General features: G+C 37.0%; 1 pseudogene; it reads right to left on the reverse strand.

The window, feature by feature from the left end:
- Positions 1–17,518, reverse strand: part of LOC148123732 (syntaxin-1B-like) — a 130,450-nt pseudogene that overhangs the window by 25,910 nt on the left and 87,022 nt on the right.

The following is a 17,518-nucleotide window of genomic DNA, read 5'->3' on the forward strand; positions in this document are numbered from 1 at the left end:
AATGGTGTCACACACCCCTCCAAGAGATGCCTCCATGTCATTAGGGCCCACTGGACTGCAAAGGCCTCCTTCTCCCATAAGCCCATCAATGTTCTGTGTCAGTTAGTTTGCGGGAGGTGTAGGCGCAGGGTTGTAGTCTGCCCCACTCATTGGTCCGTAATAGAACAGCCCCCACAGCCACATCGCTAGTGTCAGCCTGGACTACAAAATGCTTGGTGGGGTGCGGGTGTCTCAGTATCAGCTCCCTAGCAAAAAACGCCATCATTGTTTTGAAGGCTTGCTGACATGCCATTGTCCATTTCAACAGGTACTCGAGCCTAGGCTTCCTAGTTAGGTGTTTGGTTTTCAGGAGGTCCATGCGGGGGAGAGCCACTCTTGCGAAGGATGGGATGAATTTGTGGTAGAAATTTGCAAAGCCCAAAAAGCTTTGCAATTGTTTCTGGGTTTTCCGAGCTTGCCATTCTAGCACCACCTGCACCTTGCCAGTCCAGCACAAACTTCCTTTCATGTTCCGGTGTCCTACATAAAGAAAAGCCAGCAACACCAGTCAATGTGATAATGTTTATCTGAAAACGCGGACCCGGCATGAAGCGACCAACCAGGAGGAATAAAAGTTTGTGCTACCATGGTTACTTTACCACCCTTTATATCATGCATGCTCCAACCTCCCCGGCGTTACACCCCCTCCCCTCCCATCGACAGCTTGCTTCAAATACGGCTACCGCAGTCCGGCCAAGCCCCCAGATGCCCATCCCGGCTTAGCACACCCAACCTAGCATGCCCCAGCCACCAATCCTGGCTTAGCATGCCCAGCCTAGCATGCCCAGCCTCTGGCTTCTACCCGTGATCCAACAATCAGCTGTTCCTCCATGAGCCATTGATGCCAATGCACGCACATCCCAGCTGGCCTCTCCTTCCCCACCTGAATGGCGGCCCCAGGCTGCCTGGCGGTCTGGCATGAGTATTCAAGGCAAGATATGACAAATCAGCCAGAAATTTGCCAGAATTGAATATTGGGGAATGAATCCATATGAGTCCGCTGCCTGGAGATTGAACAGGTCGCTGGAAAACAGGTATCTGTTTAATACAGGTGGCACCACGGTCTGATTTAGTGGACGTTGAGGTAATTCTCTATCGTTGCAATCGTATGGATTTGCGTGTGGCTGACCAGCCTGACTCCAGTGGACAGGCCAGATTCACCTGGTATTATCACACGATATTTACCCACCAACAAGAGGGAATGCACAGTGTTGATGCCACAGACCAATGTTAATGACAGTTGTAGGGAATGTAAGTCACCTAACAGTTATCTGGGTTGGAAATATATAAACTAGGATAGACATTTTAATACTGTATCTTTAAGAAAATGCTACAACTGTAATTGGGTGTGGTTCCGCAAATGGCCATAAGATGGAGCCAGAAACCTGGGTTGTTTAGTCTCAGAAAGAAGTCTCGGACTTCATTGTCATTTACTGGATAACCGGACTGTTCCTTTTTATATATATATTTCCTATTCTCCCTTTGGATTTTTTATATTTTATTTTTAAGGCTAGAGGCTCCCTTTGGTTATTTTTTTTTCTTCTTTTTTGTTTTGTATATATATGTATATACTTCTTGCAGTTTTTTTTATTTTAATTATGCTGTCCTGAGAGGAGGGGGAAAGTGAGAACTAAGAAACTTTGTAACACTGCCAACTAGAGGCTTGGAAATATTTTACTTGAACTGGAGAGAGATGTGAAAGACTCCTTCTCAAGGACATTTCTTGATAAGATAGAGGGAAGAGCACAGTAGAATATTATTACAGGTGCTCTTCTGGATTTCTGTCTACAATTAAATATTTATGGCTTGGCTTTGAAGCTTGTGGGAAAGGGAAGGAGTCATAATTAGAGCCTTGGACAACTAAGCAGAGTGCAGTGTATTGTTTCTACTTTCTTTTCTAATCTTTTTTTTAGTTCCGCTACCCCTCTACCAGCATTATTGTATATTTTTATTCTAGTAAGGTTTTTATTTTTTATTTTATTTATTTTCAAGGGGAAGCCTTTGAATTTTTCATTTTTATTTTATTTTGATTTTTTTTCTCTCTTTTCCATTGGGACTTTTGCTTTTCTTTTTAATGTATACCTGGACTATCTTTTTTCTTTTTTTTCTCCTTTCTCAATTGAGATTTTTTTGGCTGGATTAAGGTGTGGAATTTGAAGAAATTCATTCTATTTTTTTCTTTATTCCTTTCCCTCTTTTTTATTTTGGATTATAATTGGCCACTTTTTTTTTAATTGGATTAAAATTTGAAAGAATTTGAAGATTTGGAACCATCTAAAATGAGTAGGAAACTTATACCTTCGGGTGCTTCTGTGTCCACCTCTGCCTCCCCACCATCTGGACAACGCTCAATTCAGGCAATGTTAAAAGCAAGATAAAGAAAAAGAACAAGAAAAAGTAACCTTACAGATGATCATGCAAGGAATTCAAGACCTTAAGATAAAAACAGATACCATCGAACAAAGAACAGGGAGGATGGAGGAAAAAGTGGAAAATATTCAACAGATGATGGCAAAGTATGAGGAGAGACTTCAAAAAAGTTGAAGAAGGGGTAAACGAAGAGAGGAGAAGATTGGAAATATTGATAACAGATTAACAGTGATTGAACAAGAAAAAGTGGGATGCTGAAGTGGGAGATGGAGAGGTCAGAATTTTATCTTAGATTTCAAAATATAGAAGAAGAAAAAGGGCAAGATTTGGCTGCGATAATGATAGGAATCTTGGCGGACGCCTTGGAAATAACAGAAGAAAAGATGATGGATGGAATAGATGAGATATATCGAGTCTTTACAAGATACGCGATGAGAAATAATCTGCCCAGAGAAGTTCATATCCGATTTACTAAAAAAATCCATGAAGACACAAATTTTACAAGCGGCAAGAGAGAAGACGTTGAAATATAAAGGCAAAGAAATTTTGGTCCTAAAACAAATACCTAGAAGAGTGAGAGAGAGGAGAAGAGAATATCGACTTCTGACCAAAATGTTATTGAAAAAGGAGGTGAATTACAGATGGTTGATCCCAGAAGGATTGATGTTTACATGGCAAGAACAGAGATATAGAATTGATTCAATTGAGAAAGCAGAACTTTTCTACGCAGAATTTTTTGGAGGGAGAGAAGAAGAGGCAGAAAAAGAGATTTCATTAATTGAATCTCAAGAGGAACAAATGGAGATTGGAAAAGAAGGAGGCGCAGTAGGTGGACAGGTGGATATTAAAGATCAGCTTGAATTAAGATCCACGAGAGCGGCTAAATCTAAATATAAAATACAACCATGGAAGAGAAAAAACTGATTACAATAAATATAAATGGACTGAATTCAGCTGCTAAAAGAAGGAAGATTTTTCATAAATTAGGGAAATTAAAGTTTGATATAATTTGCTTACAAGAAATACACATTAAAAAGCAACATGAACAACTGTTAGTACAACCAAAATTAGGGAAATTGTTTACTTCTTTGACCCAATGTAAGAAAAGAGGAGTGGTTTTATATATTAAAGAGGCTACCCCAGCAAAACTGATTTATGCTGATGAAGATGGGAGAATATTAATGGTGGAAATAATGGACAACAATAGAAAGATACTTTTGATTGCAATTTATGCCCCGAATGATAAACAAGAAGAATTTTATAAAAAACTACATTTGAAAACTGGACTGGACTATGCTAATATAATTATGATGGGAGACTTTAACGGAATTGTGGACAATAAATTGGACTATATAGCAACAACGGCAAAGCACAACAGAAAGATACTTCCTAAATCTTTTTTTAAAATGATAGATGAACTAACTTTAAAAGATATATGGAGAGAAAGAAATGCTAAACTTAAGCAATATACTTTCTATTCAAATAGACATTTATCATGGTCCAGACTAGATATGATTTGGATTTCAACAGATTTAATATCTAGTGTTCAAGAAGTAAATATTGAAACAAGTACTTGGGCTGATCATAACCCATTGACAATTAAATGGAAGGGAGAAAAAAAAAAGATCGAGATGGATGTTAAATAATACTATTCTAAAGGAGAAAGAATTTATACAATGGATGGAGAAAGAACTGGCCTTCTTTTTTAAAGAAAATAGAAAAGAAGACACTTCAATACAGAATGTTTGGGATACAATGAAGGCATATGCCAGAGGCTTGATAATAGACTATATAAGAAAAAAGAATATTAGGAAAAGACAAGCTATTAAAGCCTTGGAGGATGAGTATAAAAGACTTGAAAAGGAACTGCAGAAAATGCTTCAGAAAAAAGACGTTAAACTGAAACTGGATATAACTAAACATAAAATGGACTTAATAGAGAAAGAAGAACTGGCACAGAAAATTAGGAATGCTAAACAGAATTATTTTGAAGATGCAAATAAGCCAGGTAGATGGCTAGCATATAAGTTGAGAAAGGAGAAAGAGTCGAGGAAAATACTGCAGTTAATAGATGACCAAGGTCAAATTTGTTATGGCAGTAAAGAGAAAAAAGAAATTATTCAAGACTTCTATAGACATTTATATAAGAAAGAAGATATTGATGAGGAGAAAGTTAAACAGTACCTGCAGAATGCAAATTTACCTAAGATACCCAAAGAGACTGAAGAAATGCTAGAAAGTAATATAACAATGATGGAATTAAGTCAAGCACTTAAGAAACGAAATAACGGGAAAGCACCAGGTCCAGATGGGTTTCCTGTAGAATTTTATAAAACATTTCAAGAATCACTGTGTATCCCACTGTTAGAAGTTATGAATGAAGCTATGTCAAAGAAGATGATACCTAAAACATGGTCAGAGGCTTATATTACGCTTATTCCAAAAGAGGAGGCGGATCCACTTCAAATTAAGAATTACAGACCGATCTCTTTATTAAATGCAGATTATAAAATTTTTGCTTCTATATTAGCAGAAAGACTCAAAAAATATTTGAATAATTTTATTCATCCAGATCAAAATGGGTTTTTGCCAAAGGGGCAAATTAGAGACAATATGAGAGTAATTCTGGATACTTTGGAATACTATGAGGCACATCCTGAAAAGCAAATGGCCTTGATATTTTTAGACGCCCAAAAGGCATTCGATAATGTGAATTGGAGATTTATGTTACTGTTAATGGAACAGATGGGCTTTGCTAGAAGATTTATTCAGGCAATAGAAGCAATTTACAATGAACAAACAGCTAAGGTAATGATGGAGGGAGAATTTACAGATTTTATTAATATAAGAAAAGGCACAAGACAAGGTTGTCCCCTTTCTCCCTTATTATTTGTACTGACTTTGGAAGTGTTGAATAGAAATATCAGAGAAGATAAAACTATAAAAGGAATGAAAATCAAAAAGGAAGAATTTAAATTACAAGCCTTTGCAGATGACCTAGTCTTTATCTTAGAAGATCCCATAGAGACAGCCTTGAAGCTGCTGGAAAAGATAGAGATATATGGTGAGGTGGCCGGTCTGAAAATAAATAAAGATAAAACAAAGATTTTGTCAAAGAATATGTTACTAAGACAAAGGGAAGAATTAGCAGAATTGTTGAAAATCCAAGTCACAAACAAGGTTAAGTACTTGGGGATATATTTGACGCCAAGATGTAGTACATTAAAAGAGAATAACTATATTAAACTTAAACAACAGATAGCCCTAGATTTGAAGAAATGGGAAAACTTACAATTGTCATTAATAGGAGGATTTCAACAATTAAGATGAATATTCTACCCAGAATCCTATTTTGTTTCAAACAATACCAATTAGGCTCGGAAAAGACTATTTTGAGGACTTAAATAAAATTGTGTTGAAGTATATATGGCAAGGTAAGAAAGCAAGGATAAAGTTAAAGCTCTTGCAGGATGCTAGAACTAGAGGAGGGTTTGGCCTGCCTAATTGGGAGTTGTACTATCAAGCTGCAAATTTGATGTGGGTTAAAGAATGGATAACATTAAGGAAGGCTAGATTGTTGACATTAGAAGGTCATGATTTGCTGTTGGGTTGGCATGCTTTTCTACGGTATAAGGGAACCAAAACACAGGGCTATTTTAGAAGACATTATATACGGGAGTCTTTGTGGTTAAACTGGGAGAAGATAAAAAAACAATGTTATTTGAAAATTCCAGTTTGGTTATCGACGATAGAAGCTTTTTCTTATCCTATAATCTATAAAAAGGAACAAACAGTTAGATATGGGGAATTACTAGATGAAAAGGGTGAACTTAAATCGATACAAAAATTAGAGGAACAAGGTATACAGATGAATTGGTTTTCATATGTGCAAATACACTCAAGGTATGATGAGGATTCCAAAACAGAGGGATTTTATGATAAACAGACTGATTTAGATAAGATTTTGATGGGTACTGATGAAAAGGTGATTAAAAAATTATATGGTTACTTATTGGAAATTAAGCTAGAGGAAGAACAAGTTAAAGAAACTATGATTGCCTGGGGGAGGAATTTTGGATATGGGATTGACTTAGAGAAATGGTTGCAAAACTATAAAATGACAATGTCTACAGCCTATAAAGAAAACTTGTATAAGATGTTTTACAGGTGGCATTTTCCCCGACAAGGATAGCAAGAATGTTCAAGAACAAATCGGAAAAATGTTGGAAATGTCATCAGAAACCTGGTTCATACTACCATATGTGGTGGACTTGTGAGGATGCTAGAAAATATTGGACTACAATCGCATGTGGTTGGAAAAAATGACAAAGAAGCATATAGACTTGAAACCGGAGCTTTTCTTATTGGGAATCTTACCAGATGTTTATAGTAAAGATTTGAAATATTTGATTGTGAATGTATTAACTGCGGCTAGGATTGTATTTGCAAAAAATTGGAAAAATGAGAAAATTCCATTGCAGGAAGAAGTTATCAAGAAAATATTGGAATGTGCTGAGATGAGTAGATTGACATTTGAAATTAGAGAGCAAGAAGATAAACAATTTTATATAATTTGGGACCTTTTCTATCAATGGCTGGATGATGAAATACAAAAATAGAATATTTAGAATGTTAGACAATAAGGAATATTATTGATTTCACTTTTCTTTTTCTTTTGGTATTTGATATTTATAAAATGTTTTTTTCTTTTTTTTCTTTTTTTAGGATAGAATTGGTATGATTATATGATTTGTTATAGAATAAATTACTTTAATCATAGTTATCTCATTAGGCATGATTGAATAAAAGTATAGTCAAATCTTTTTTTTTATAATGATATGAGGATATATAAGTTTGGATTGATAATAAGACTTATTATGTAAGGTAATTGTAATTATGACTACGAAATGAATGCACAAAACTGATGAACCAACCGACACACTGTTTGTACATAAGTACGGATGAGAGCTGATGTTTTTATGTTTTGTCTGTTTGTTTGTTAAAAAAACAATAAAATTGTTTTCAAAAAAAACAAAACAATATTAAGCCACATGATGAATGTATACATTTATTACACAGACGTCTGGGGCACATTAATTTCAAAATGCTGAAACAAACTGTCAACTTGTCAGAGGAAGTACAATTGAAACCCTGTAGAAAGTATTTAAACTGTAATGCTTGTAGTCAAGAGAAAAGCAAGGTTATTCCAGCAAACAGACTTAATGGGTTTAAGACCAAAGAACCTTTAGAGGTTGTTTTTGCTGGCATAATTGGTCCTAAGAAACCTAGTTTAGGAGGTGCCTGCTATATTTTGAGTATTATGGACCATTACTCACGATATGGTTTCTGCTATCTAATGAAAAACAAAACAGAAACATTCCAACATTTCTTTAACTGGCTAAGATTTGCTGAGAGAAAAATGAGGAATAAAGTAATTACTTTAGTTACTGATAACGGGACTGAGTTTATTAACAAGAGATTCCAAACTATGTTGAAATTGGCTGGTGTTGAGCATAAACGTTCTGCACCTTACAGACCACAACATGACTTGTTTATAGAACGAAGAGGGCAAACGTTACAAGCCATGGCTCACACTATGTTATCTGATTCAGGTTTGCCTGAAACACTGTGGGGTGAAGCCATAATGTGCAATAACCATGTTTTAAACAATGTAGTAAATACAACAACTGGTGAATTGCCATTCACTCGTTGGCATGGCAGAAAACCAAATTTAAGTTACCAACACACATTTGGAGCTCCAGCATGGGTGCATATTCCCTCACAAGTAAGACTGAAAGGGCAACATAGAGCTAAGAAGTTACTTTTTGTAGGTTATGAGGCCAACCCTAGATCGTTTAGATTTTGGGATCCAGACACTGCTCATGTTTATTGTAGTGCTAGTGCTAAATTTCTTGAGCACGTTGGGTGGGATAAACTGGAACAGGAATCCAGCAATGATATTATTATTGACATGCAAATAGTCCCTAAAGATGAATTAAGTAAACCATAAATAGCCATTAAATAGGAAGAAAAGGCACAGGAGGAGGTAGGAGAACAGGCACAGGAGGAGGTAGAAGAACAGGAGCAGGTGAAACAGGAAAGTCCACTAGTAAGCCTTGTATTACCAAGATGTTCCACCTGAGTAACACAACCACCTGGTAGATATCAGGCTAGTGTTGTATGCCAAGTGAATACAGTTCCTAGTAATTATAATGAACTGAAATTGTATCCTGCTAAGGATCAGGCTGCTTGGCAGGAAGCAATGGATAAGGAATTGAAATCATTACAAAAATTGGAGGTATATGAAAATGCCAAGTTGCCACCAGGTAAACATGCCATAGGATGTAAATGGATTTATAAGATTAAGACAGGTGTGGATGGGACTGTTACCCATAAAGCCAGGTTAGTAGCACAAGGGTTCAATCAGAGAGCAAATGACTATGATGAGGTGTTTGCACCTAGTCTGAAGGCTACTACACTAAGGGCAGCATTAGTGTGGGCAGCTAAGGAGAAATACATTGTAAATCATTTGGATGTAGAGACGGCATATCTGCATGCACCGTTGCAACACACTATTTATTTAAAGAAACCTTTAGGTCTCGTAAATGATAATACAATTGATTGCTGGAAATTGAAAAAGAGTCTTTATGGTTTGAAGCAATCAGGATATGAGTGGAACCAGTGTATAGTTAAAGAATTAACTAAGATGGGCTTTGTAGCTGGCATGGCTGATCCATGTTTGTTCAAAAGAGAAAGTAATGGTGTAATTTCATTGTTGCTATTGTTTACTGATGACATAGCATTAATCACCAAAACTGAACAAGAAGCTACTAAAATAATTTCACTGTTAGAGAAGAAATTTAAGATAAAACAGTTAGGTGAAATTAAACAATATCTTGGTTTAAAGATAGATAGAACTAGGGGAGGATACAAAATCGCACAGGCAGATAAAATTAACCAATTATTAAAGAATTTTAAAATGGAACTTTGTAAGCCGGCTAAAACACCAATGAGCCAGGAGTTTAGCAATAGTGATGTTCAAAGTCCTATTTTTGATAAGAACATTTATCAGTCTTTGATTGATAGTTTATCTTATCTCAATAATTGGTCAAGGCCAGATATAGCATACTGTGTTAACCAATTAGCTAGATTTAATCTGAGCCAACTGAAAAGCACTGGCAAGCTGCTAAACGTGTGTTAAGATATCTGAAACAAACAATGCATTATGCATTGTATTTGGAGCCTAAAGATGAACTGAGTTTAACTGCATATGCTGATCCAAGTTTTGCTACAGACATAAATACACGAAAATCTACATTGGGTACTGTAGTATTATTGGGAAAAGTGTTGATTGGATGGAGGTCTATTAGACAGAAACATCTAAGTTTGTCAACAATGGAGGCTGAATTCTCATGTTTATCTTTATTATGTACAGATTTAGTTTGTACAGGCAACTGTTGATTGATATGGGAATTGATGTAACAGATTCTGTTGTTGTTTACGAAGACAACCAATCAGCAATACAGATGGCTTCAAATATTGCTGTTAAAAAAAGAACGAAACACACAGATTCAAGATATTTAAATGTGAGACAATGTATGCAAAGTAAGATGATTAAGCTAGAATACTGTATGTCAGAAAACAATATAGCAGATCATTTTACAAAGGCCCAAGGCTCTATAAAGCATAAGGCTTGCTGTGAGGATTATGGACTTAGAATGTAAGGTTGTATATATTGTCCTACCCAAAAGGGGAGAATGTTAGGAATGTAAGTCACCTAACAGTTATTTGGGTTGGAAATATATAAACTAGGATAGACATTTTAATACTGTATCTTTAAGAAAATGCTACAACTGTAATTGGGTGTGGTTCCGCAAATGGCTATAAGATGGAGCCAGAAACCTGGGTTGTTTAGTCTCAGAAAGAAGTCTCAGTGAGTTTCTGTTCTTTTCTGTTGGAGAGTGTTGCCGTTCCTCCTAAATGACTGTTACTGATTGTTGATGTAAGTTTGTTACTGAACTGTTTTTTGATATTGGACTTTGATATTTGGATTATCCCTGAACTGAACACTGACTGCATTACCTATGAATGACTTGGACTGCTTATCTTGGACTGTGCTTAAACGTTTATTGGAAGTAAAAACCTACATTTACTGTACAGTGTATCTGTGTGTAGTACCTGTGTTTTCCGGATTCTCAAGTCAGCGGAGGATCGGTTCTGCACTTCTTCATGCTCAATTCCCTGCTCAATCGCTGGAGAAAGGAAATAGATGAAGAATCCGAGCTGTAGTATAGAAATGAAAAACCAGTGAATGAGTGCAACGGATATCTGAATTGTTGCCCTTAATGGTGAGCTACAGATGAAGACTCTCAGGCTAGGTGTCAGCCCCACTAGTAGACAGGGGCTGCAATAGTATGTGGGAAAGACCTTGTGAAACAGTGGGAAGAGATGCTACCTAGAGAATAGTCAGACAACATAGGTTGTATCTGAAAAATGGACAGATTTATTAATGAAACTTTACAATATAGTAAAATTAGTTTATCTGGTTGTTTGCTGTCTGGTCTAACTTGGTAAGGCTGACATCAATCTAGCAAGTCTGAAAGTACAATTCTCACATGGTGCCCTTTACAGCCTGAAAAGCTAGGGAAGGTTTCTTCTTTTGCCCTACCTATTTTGCAGCTGCAAGCTATGCTGTCTCTTATCTGACCATTCACTAGGCAGCATCTCCATTCCCCCATCTCCCAAGGTCTTTTCCACCTAGCAGTACATCATGAAATCAACTCCATAGGATGTCTAAAACTACTTTTATTGATATTGGTTAAAATAACAGTACCTTGGAAGTCTGATTGTATTGCACCTCCTCTTTATAGTTCATTGAATTAGGGAAGTGTCTTGTCTGAGTTACTTTTCAGTGTTATCTGGATGTTCGAAACCTAAAAAAGCTTTAGTCCATTTTGCCTAGGTAATGGAGTCTGCATATCTCTATCAAGGTCATCTTCCTTACTGTGCACACTAGGGCATCCTCCTGCAGTTTAGTGTGTTTCCACCTATCTGATCCCTTCATGAACAGAGCCATGAAATTTTCTAGTTCAAGACAGGCACAAAGAATTAGAACCATAGTTAAGTTCCAGTTAAGAAGATTTATTGCTCAAGCCTATACACAAAAATCTAATCAACTAAAGGTCAGCACTAAGTTAGCATTAGATAAAAATCAATGGAATTCAATCCCCCTTGGACTTGAACTGTTTGTACATAAGGATTCTAGGCTGCATCCTCTCTTGACTTCTCCTTAACTGAGGATAAATCTTCCTTTGCTATGATAATATAACTGAAGATTTGAAAACTATCTTAGGTTTGTAACTCAAGAGTCAGTGTGTTGTAGCAATTATGATTAATTTAAATTTATTAAATAATGTATTAAACTTGCTATCAAATTTGTCTTAAACTTTATTAAACTTGTCTCAATGATTCTCTTAACCATCAAAGAAATTACAACCAAATCATTAAAACTTAAAATGTAAAGATAAAAGATGCCAAGCATGATGAAGTGCAGGTTCTTACTCTTCCTTGCCAAAGGCCTGGATGAAAGATGCTGGACTTCAACCACAAAAATCCACATTCATTTTTTTTAACCAATATTTTTTTGCCATAGGACAAGTCCACCACATATGATAATAAGAACCTGGTAGCTGTTTGCATTTCCAACATTTGGGAGATATGTTTTGAAACATCTTTGCCATTCTAAAACATTTTTTTTGTAAATTTTATTTGAGTTTTCACAAACAGAAAAAAAAATACAAATAAAACATCTTTTTTGAAAGTAGCGTAATCCCGGGTTACATTTCTTCGTACAGACACAAATTCAGGTTCATGCTCATTTTTATATTCTATTTCATATCTTATTACTATTTTACATTTTCTGCATAGCTTCTCCCCTCTTTTAATTTTCTCAATTTTATTTTAATTATCTCATCTCAATTCAAATTATTGTATTTATATTTTTGTCTGTCCTGTTTCAATTATCTATTATCTTTTCTCATTAAACAAAATTTCTCCTGTAGTTACTGATTGGAGTATGACGCCTTTATATCTTTTAAGTTTATCCATTTAACTCTTATTTAGGCTTCAATATATACCCTAAAGTTATAACATTCAATATAATACATAACTTCCATTCGGATTCTGCTTGGTACATTCTTAAAATACACACTATATTCTTAAAAAAAGAAAAAATTATAAATGTATGTAATTAAAACAACACATTCCATTCCAATTCAATTCTATCATTAATATTAATATTCATTAAAGTCTTAACTTCTTTAACATTACTTTTCAATTAAATATCATACTTCTATGGGAACAATTATAAGCTTTCCATAATTAATTCCCCCCCTTCACTTATATTTTATAAAACATTAACTAATTAAAATGTTCCTGTTCCTTCCTAATTCAATTTTCTCATTTATTTTATTTCACTTATTCACAAACATTTCACTAAATTACACTATTTTATCCCTCATTTTAATCATACATTGTTTCCAATTTTCTAAAGTTATTTCTATTACTAATATAACAATACAATTTTATATACCTTTACAGAATCCCTTTTTCAGTTAGATTTTCACCCATTATCTCTAAATAGGTCCTGTTTCTGTATATGTTGCTCCAGTCCTTTGCAACTTCTTTTCCTTTCCTTCTTCCCTCTCTCTCTTCTCTCTCCCCTTTTTACCCCCTTGTCTCTCTACCTCTATTTCTCTCTTCTGTATTCCCCTTTTCTGTTGCTTTCCAGTATTATACTTATTTTCAAATTATTTTTCTTTTCTTTGGTTGTTTTTTTAAGTCTTAAATTCTCCATTCTCTCCCCCTCTTTCCTTTTTCTTCCCCACATAAAATTGCTTGTTCATTAAAGATGGCTTCTTCTTTGTCCCAGTCTTCTTGTTTTGCAGTCTTTTCTTGTTGTTTCTCATAGTTCCAAATCTCCATTTCTAAGAATTGAAAAATGAAGCCAAAAGAACCCTTCCCTTCTTGTGCCTCTTCTTTGTACTTTTTAAGTTCCATTTTCAATTCATCCAGAAGTGGTGCCATTGTATAAATTTTAAAACAACCACCCGATTAATTTTAGTCATTCAAATGTAACAACCAAGAATCCAAAGATCACCAAATAATCCAAATACATGCAAGCTGTTTCTTTTTGCTCTTTTTTTTTCACTTTCTCTTCCTGGGGTTACTGTTTAGTTACAAAGTTTCAGTTAAAATGTATCTTTTAAAAGTCTTGTTAAAGTTTTACTGTAGATTCTTTTTAATTCCAGGCAGGCTCCTCCCTCTTCCAGATCCTGCCCTTATTCTTTTTCTCTCCCTTTCTGCTTATGAAAAAAAAAATTTAGTGTCCAGAAATCTTTATTATCCCTTTGACATTTTGTTTTATTTTCAGCTTAATTGCCTATTGATGTCAAAGTGGATTTTTGCGATTTCTTATTTAAGTCTCTTAGTTGTGTGGTGGTCTCTCATGGAAAAGATGAGACACAAGCGAGTGTTCTCGGGATGAGAGCCCAGAGCAAATTCCAGTGCTCCCTTTTATTGAGATTTTTAGCATAGCAAGTTGTTGTGATTGGAAGGACCAATCCTGTTAGGAACTTTGAATCTGATGACTGTTAGATCGTGGATTGACGTCAGAACCAGGAAACGTTAATCTGATGGGCAAGCCAGTTAATTAGCACGTTACTACAAAGAGCTCTGTCTGTTTGAATTTCAAAGGGGAGTCCTAACAGTTTTGCTTGCAGTTTTGAATGAGGACGTTACTGCAAAGAGCTCTGTCTGTTTGAATTTCAAAGGGGAGTCCTAACAGTTTTGCCTGCAGTTTTGAATGAGGACGTTACTGCAAAGAGCTCTGTCTGTTTGAATTTCGAAGAGGAGTCCTAACAGTTCCTGTCAGCAGTGATAATAAATATTTTGAATGAGGACACATTTGATTTGCAGGACTGGCCTGAACCTTCAACCTCCTCTGCTTCTCAATCAGGTTATCAGCCGGGAACGGCTGACAATGAGGAACTTATGGAGACTTCAGGTGAAGGTAATAATTTAGATGATTGCTGGGTGGATGTCAGAAGCAGGCGTCTCCTTACGAGAAGAAACCAACGGGAGCACAGGAGGAGGGCAGATCAGTAATTAGACTAATTATATGCTGCTCTATAAAGGGAGAGAGATGACTTTGCACATTGTCCGAACAAAGTGTTTGTTTGCAAGGAGAACCGAAGATTTTGGCTTGGAGGATTTAAACCTGAAATATCTTGTTGGGACTGGGATTTATTTCGTTGGAACTATTAACTTGGACTATCTTGTGGAGGCTATCTACAGCTGTTATCAGTGAAGGTTCCTGTTTGCTGCCTTTATTTGCGAGGACTGCTGCTTTCAGCCTTATCTGTTTATTTTGGAAGGTGGGACATAACATTTTTGTTCCGGACCTAACAAACAAACCATCTTTCGGGTTCCGGGAAGTCTGCCAAAAGACTGGACAACTGAGTTAATTTATTCCTTTGAATTCGGTGTTGTCTTACGTTTGAATATTTTGAGTTTTGAAACTTCGTCTGCTCATCTGAGCTTATAGGTAAGACATTACATTTTTTGCTTTCAAGCCTGAAAAACAAATCATCTCTAAATCAAGATGGATACAAAAAAGCTGCAGAACCTGGTCGAGCAGCAGCAACAGCAAATTAATCAGCTACTGCAAAGCAATGTGACGCTTCAGAATCAGGTAACACAATTGCTGAATTATGTTTCCAGCTTACCAAGCCCTGCTGCTGTTCCCCTGCCCCTCCTGTGAGGAAAAGCCCAGTATCCATGCCGGAGAAATTTTCTGGGCAAATGGACATGTTTCCGGCATTTCTAGGGCAGTGTCAATTATTTATGTCCTTGAGGCCTGAAGACTTTCCAAATGATCGGGCCAGGACGGGATTCATTCTCAGCCTTTTATCTGGGCAGGCTGCTAAATGGGCTACTCCCTTGTTAATTCAGGATAGCCCATTATTGGACAATTTCCAGGGGTTTCTTCAACAGATGAACGTAATGTTTGAGAACCCGATTAAATCACAAATTGTGGACAGAAAGTTGAAGGACATTACTCAGGGGAAACGTTCCCTTCAGGAATACGTTGCAGAATTTCGGGTGCTGTGTTTGGACTCCAACTGGAACGAACCGGCTCAATATGGCTGCATTCCAGGAAGGCCTGTCTGATGCCATCAAAGATGAGCTGGTCCATGCAGAGAGGGCTTTAACTTTGGATGCATTAATAGTTCAGTGCTTACGAATTGAAGCTCGTTTACAGCAACGTGGACGCAAACGGCTCGGTATGGAACCATCTTCGTTTTTCGCACAACCCACGCCACCGAGAGTTTTCCAACCCATAGTTATGACAGAGGAGCCGTTGGAGTTAGGAGCACTCCGCCTCGCTTAACAGCGCAGGAACGTTCGAGACGGTTCCAGGAAGGCTTGTGCCTTTATTGCGGGGGTCTGGGACATTTTGTTAATTCCTGCAATCGGAGAGGGAACCGCAGACCCGTACCTGAAACCACTCTTGGCTCGTCAGGAAAACAGGGTAGACCTGACCTTAAGGAGGCCTTAGGTCTGGCACGTTTCACATCTAGGCCCCGCACTGAACCTGTTACAGATACTACAGTGGTTGGAATTTATGATTCACGATGGAAAAAGGGATGATTCCAGTACTTTGTGGGAAGATTAGAAAATGAAACGGAGATTCGTTATTGGCAGGATGTGGCCAAGGTACATGCCCCAGACCTTGTTCAAGATATCATGCAGAATTCCCTTCAAAACCACATCCTGAACGTAAGACTCGGGGAAGGGCCCTGAGGTGGGGGATAGTGTTGTGATTGGAAGGACCAATCCTGTTAGGAACTTTGAATCTGATGACTGTTAGATCGTGGATTGACGTCAGAACCAGGAAACGTTAATCTGATGGGCAAGCCAGTTAATTAGCACGCGTTACTACAAAGAGCTCTGTCTGTTTGAATTTCAAAGGGGAGTCTAACAGTTTTGCTTGCAGTTTTGAATGAGGACGTTACTGCAAAGAGCTCTGTCTGTTTGAATTTCAAAGGGGAGTCTAACAGTTTTGCCTGCAGTTTTGAATGAGGATGTTACTGCAAAGAGCTCTGTCTGTTTGAATTTCGAAGAGGAGTCCTAACAGTTCCTGTCAGCAGTGATAATAAATATTTTGAATGAGGACACATTTGATTTGCAGGACCGGCCTGAACCTTCAACCTCCTCTGCTTCTCAATCAGGTTATCAGCCGGGAACGGCTGACAATGAGGAACTTATGGAGACTTCAGGTGAAGGTAATAATTTAGATGATTGCTGGGTGGATGTCAGAAGCAGGCGTCTCCTTACGAGAAGAAACCAACGGGAGCACAGGAGGAGGGCAGATCAGTAATTAGACTAATTATATGCTGCTCTATAAAGGGAGAGAGATGACTTTGCACATTGTCCGAACAAAGTGTTTGTTTGCAAGGAGAACCGAAGATTTTGGCTTGGAGGATTTAAACCTGAAATATCTTGTTGGGACTGGGATTTATTTCGTTGGAACTATTAACTTGGACTATCTTGTGGAGGCTATCTACAGCTGTTATCAGTGAAGGTTCCTGTTTGCTGCCTTTATTTGCGAGGACTGCTGCTTTCAGCCTTATCTGTTTATTTTGGAAGGTGGGACATAACAGCAAGTATAGTCACATTGTGGATTACAATAATTAGATATAGTACAGACTTGTTTACAGTTGTCTGAGCTGCTTGATTGTTTCTAGTGTTTGTTCTTAATTTCCTTACACTATCTCAGTGACCTTTAAGCAAGCATGTATGTATAAGGTCTTAGACTAATCATTACCCAATACCCAAGTCAAAGTTTATTCCCACATCTCCCCTGTTTTAGTTTATTGATGATCGCGGATGCCTCGGTAGCTTTTCGCCATCTGCAACAGCAGTTCTCCTTCCGTAGGCTTCACCCTACACATTCCTAAAAGTCCAGGGAGACATTGGATACAACAGCATACACAAAGAGAAAATATAATAAGCAATATCACTACAACAATTAGGTGACGTATCCATG

This window comes from Pseudonaja textilis, unplaced genomic scaffold, assembly GCF_049901715.1.
Source record: "Pseudonaja textilis isolate UNSWEBS1 unplaced genomic scaffold, rPseTex1.2 PTEXSCF20, whole genome shotgun sequence".
NCBI classification, from domain to species: domain Eukaryota; kingdom Metazoa; phylum Chordata; class Lepidosauria; order Squamata; family Elapidae; genus Pseudonaja; species Pseudonaja textilis.